The sequence below is a fragment of the Thalassophryne amazonica genome, chromosome 12, assembly GCF_902500255.1.
Source record: "Thalassophryne amazonica chromosome 12, fThaAma1.1, whole genome shotgun sequence".
NCBI classification, from domain to species: Eukaryota; Metazoa; Chordata; class Actinopteri; order Batrachoidiformes; family Batrachoididae; genus Thalassophryne; species Thalassophryne amazonica.
The window spans coordinates 5,603,919-5,608,923 of NC_047114.1; the positions used below are offsets into that span (position 1 = coordinate 5,603,919).

General features: G+C 42.2%; 1 long non-coding RNA gene across 1 annotated transcript; it reads left to right on the plus strand.

The window, feature by feature from the left end:
• The first annotated feature begins 485 nt into the window (after nt 1-485).
• LOC117521947 lies at nt 486-4,317 on the plus strand. Its single transcript, XR_004564094.1, has 3 exons — nt 486-610; nt 796-802; nt 4,307-4,317. It is a non-coding gene; the product is annotated as an uncharacterized LOC117521947 (long non-coding RNA).
• The last annotated feature ends 688 nt before the right edge of the window (nt 4,318-5,005 follow it).

Below are 5,005 nucleotides of genomic sequence, written 5' to 3' on the forward strand. Positions count from 1 at the left end.
CAAATTTTATCTTTGATTGTTTGTTTGTTTTACACTGCTATTTGCTTTATCTCAGTCTTTACAATTTTTGTGGAAATATACAACATTTTGGTCATGTTGATGTGGTATTCAAACAACGTGCTGTGGGATTAGTCATGACTACACCGCGTATGTGTGTAGCGTGATGCTAATATTCATACACAATTACATGAAAATTTTAAAGCGTTAACAGGTTAGCATTCTGATATTGTCTGCTAAACCCAGCATTGCCAACTCCTCAGTAAGAAAAGTAGCTATTAGCTATCCTAAAAGTCGCCACAAGTCGCTAAATGACATCATCATCTAATTTGCATATTATTTACATAGTATGACGTAATCGCAGATGCTGTAGGAAAAATGTTGGAGAGATCATTGAATACATTATCATTTTAATATTGTTTGGTAAATTCCATATTCATAAACGTAGAGTATTGAAAAGGAATTTACACAACTTTCTGCTGAATTTGAACAAGATATAAACAGAATTAAGCTTATAGACTCTCCCAAATGTCCTAAACTGTCACACTCTATAAGGAATTTTTTGAAGAAAATTAATGTTAAAGAATGCCTTTAATTTGTTTTCTATCTCTTTGTGGCCTCGTCCTTTGTTCGTTTGCTGTTCATTTTACTGTTAATGTATTTGTTGTGGGATAAAACACGTGACAGACAAAGAGTGAGTAAAAGCACTTGAACTACAAACAAACTTGTTTGTTGGTTTGTTTATTTTGCCATTAAAATTGGCTAGATTAGCTAGATTTGTCACTAGTCGCTTTTGAGAAAATAAGTTGTCAAGAGGGTTTGGAAAGAAGCCAGATTTGGCGAGAAAGTCGCCAAGTTGGCAACACTGGATAAACCCACATTACAAAAAAAAAAAAAGAAAAGAACACGGTGAGGGGTTTATTTTTGAGACAGCTACATGCTAACTAGCCAAGCTAACATGAGCACTGTCTCTGTGACTGAGCTGAGTTAGCTAGTGTTGTTCCTACGCGGATAAGTGTAAAGGATGTAAAGGATGTGTACTGGATCAAGAATGTTTTTGGAACACTTTGTAGAAGAGTCGGACTTAATTTCAGTCAATAAAACAGCTTGTCGTTACTGATGGGGCGGCTTGTGAATGAGTGAATCCAGGAATCACTGCAAATTACAATAAATATGACTTGAAATCAATCCAAATGTTTATATCCATGATGCTAATGTGTCTGTAGCATTAATAGCATGTTTGCAACTTTCAGCATTTTGCTCTTCTTATGATCAGAGATGGAAACTGTTTTTGTGGAGGTTTTCTTTTTAATGAAGGAGTGGCTGTGTGGGAGGAGGATTCCCCTCTGAGCGAGGAAGGATGAGGTGGTGAATTCCGAGCGGAGTGTGAAGGAAGGAGTGACGTTCCTTCTGTTTGTAATGTGTTATGTGGGAGCAGCGGCGGTGCAGATTTGTTCTGGTGTGGGCCGGGCCGGGTCATTTGGGGTCAGTCTCTTCTATCATCACATCCACAGATGCTGAGGTTTGACCGAGCGAGCGGACAAACGTAAGGGGGCACAATCAGCCATGATGTGCACGTCCAGAGGCACGGTAGACAAGAACTTCAAGAGACAGATCAACCGTCATTGCCAAACAAAAAATACAGTTGCCTGCTTTTATTCTGGAAAATAAAGGCAGGTCATTAAAGTTTCTGTCAAACCAAAAAGGGGAAATTTCTGTGTAGCTTTCCTCAAACAAATGAACAGATTGTGCCATAATTAAATTAAATTATAGTTGTTGTTTTTTTTTTGGGGGGGGGGGGGGGGAGCTTTTGGCTGCTTCTTGTTGCTAGCTTTGATTGTACAAAGTCAGCACTTCTTGTTCTTCTTTCAGCTGCTCCCATTAGGGGGTGCCACAGCAGATCAATTGTTTCCATCTCACCCTGTCCTCTGTCTCACCAACCACCTGCATGTCCTCCCTCAGCACATCCATAAACCTCCTCTTTGTCCCCCCTCTTCTCCTCCTGCCTGGTGGCTCCATCCTCAGCATCCTTCTCCCTATATACCCTGGGTCCCTCCTCTGCACATGTCCAAACCATCTCAATCTCACCTCTCTGATTTTGTCTCCAAGCAGTCCCACCTGAGCTGTCCCTCTGATATGTTCATTCCTGTTCCTGTCCATTTTGTCACTCCCAAAGACAATCTCAACATCTTCAGGGGTTTTTACGTAATTATTGTATGGCCTTGCCTTACAATATAAAGCACCTTGGGGCAACTGTTTGTTGTGATTTGGTGCTATATAAATAAAATTGATTGATTGATTGATTGATTCACCTCTGTCACCTGTCTTTTTGTTAGTGCCGCTGTCTCTAAGCTGTCCAACATAGCTGGTCTCACTACTGTCTTGTAAACTTTCTCCTTCACTCTTGCAGATATTCTTCAGTCACAAATCAATCAATCAATCAAAAAATCACTCCTGCCACCTTTCTCCACCCACTCCACCCTGTCTGCACTCTCTTCTTCACCTCTGTACCACTACCATCTGCATCTATTACCACTCTAACCTGCTGCACATCCTTTCCAGCTCTGTCCCTTTGTCTGGTCAATCATTACAAGTCCTTTTCTCCTTCCGTACTACTGTATTCAACTTCTTATACAGTTTACTAAATGCCTTTTTCTTAGCTTTTGCCACTTCTCTCTTTGCCTTACATCGCATCTCCTTGTACTTCTGTCTACTTTCTTCATCTCTCCAACTATCCCAATTCTTTTTTTTGCCAAACTCTTTCTCCATATGCTTTCCTGGACATCTTCGTTCCAGCACCAAGTCTCCTTGTCTTCCTTCCACTGTCCAGATGTCATACCCAGTACTGTCCTAGCTGTCTCCCTCACCACATCTGCAGTACTTTTCCAGTTGTCCAAAATTGCTTCCCCTCCATCCAGTGCTTCTCTCACCTGCTCACTGAATTTCACACAACAGTCTTCTTCCTTCCACCATCTGATCCTTTGATGAGCTCTCGTTCTCTTCTTCTTTACCTCTAAAGTCATCCTACAAACCACCATCCTATGCTGTCTAGCTACACTCTCTCCTGTCACCACCTTACAGTCTCTGATTTCTTTTAGCTTGCATCTCCTACACAGAATGTAGTCCACCTGTGTCCACCGTCCTCCACTCTTATACGTTACCCTGTGTTCCTCCCTTTTCTTAAAGTAGGTATTCACCACAGCCATTTCCATTCTTTTTGAAAAATCAGCTTCCATCTGCCCTTCCACATTCCTGTCCATGATACCATATCTACTCATTACTTCCTCATCACCTCTGTTCCCTTCACCGACATGCCCATTGAGGTCCACTCCTATTGCCACTCTTTCATGCTTGGGTTCACTCTCTACCACCTCATTTAACTTACTCCAGCAATCTTCTTTCTGCTTGATCTCGCAACCTACCTGTGGAGCATATGCACTGATGATATTCATCATCACCCCTTCAATTTCCAACTTCACACTCATCACCCTGTCAGACACCTCCAACACACGCTTGACATACTCTTCCTTTTGAAATGACCCCAACACCATTTCTCTTCCTGTCCTCACCATGATATAACAACTTGTACCCACCGCCGATGCTCCTGCTCTTACTTCCCTTCCACTTGGTCTCTTGCACACACAATATGTCTACTTTTCTCCTCTCCATCATGTCAGCCAGCTCTCTCCCTTTACCAGTCATACTACCAACATTCAAAGTCCCCACTCTCACTTCCACCCTTCTTGGTTTCCTCTTCTCCCATTGCATCTGGACACATTCTCCTCATCTTCTTCGCCCAGCAGTAATCCAATTTCCGCCAGCACCCTGTTGTGCACCGGTGGTGGTCGTTGTTAACCTGGGCCTCGACCAATCCGGTATGGAACTTTGATTTGTAACCTGCATCTTAAATTTTGCCGTGTTTTACGCTGGATGTCCTTCCTAACGCATCCCTCCTCATTTATCCGGGCTTGGGACTGGCACTCACAATGTACTGGCTGCACACCCCATGTGGTTGAGCTGTACATCACACTTCTCCCAAATCCTTAAATGTTTGTTTCCTCAACATTTTCTGTTTGTGCGTTCGTTTGTTTTTTTGCCCCCTCTCCCAGTTCACTGTATTTCCCCGTCTGCTGGGATAGGACGGCTTCCGTCCTCTTGTCAATAACAGGATGCCTGCCCCGTCGTACGTGCACAGTTTAGGACACGACACATCACTGCTGCCGGTGAACAGTGCTGCTGCTGAATTCATTTACATTTTTTAAGCTGTTGTTGAAATGCGACTGCTCTGCTGTGGCTACAATCATGTGAGTAATATGATAACTGGTCTTTATGATGGTGGTGAGCGCAATCTACGATGTTATTGATAAGATGTTGATTTTAATTGCTCATAACTGTGCAAATTTGCTTTTAATCTTTGCTTTACTTACTTGGGCATCGTGGAGGCCAAGTGGACAGTGCACTTGCTTCTGGGTTCAAAACCATGTGTGAAATGTGACCATTTTCCATGTAATGTGGAGTTGCGTCAGGGAGGGCATCCGGTGTAAAACTTGTGCCAAATTGACATAACAGATCTGCTGTGGCAACCCTGAGGGAAGAAAAGGAGAAGCTGAAAGAACGTTGAATTGCACACCATTAAATTTTGGTGAGCTTCAGCAAACATGGGCAGTGCCGGGAACATGTATACTGATTGATTGATTGATTGATTGATTGATTGATTGATTGATTGATTGATTGATTGATTGATTGATTGATTGATTGATTGAGGGGTCTCAATGAAGCCAGTTTTTTTTTTCCACAAAATTTGGTGGAAAAATTTAAGGCTTTTTTGAGATAAGATGTGAATCTGCTTTAAGATTGCAGAATGCAGCAGAAGCATGACTTTTTTTGAGGGGGGGGGGGGCAGCATTAAAATGTCTGAGTTCTGTATAAACGAGTGTTTCAGCCTTCGGTCAAATTATGTGCTCTTTAAGTACTTTTCTATTTAATGTGCCAAAATGCAAACACACAC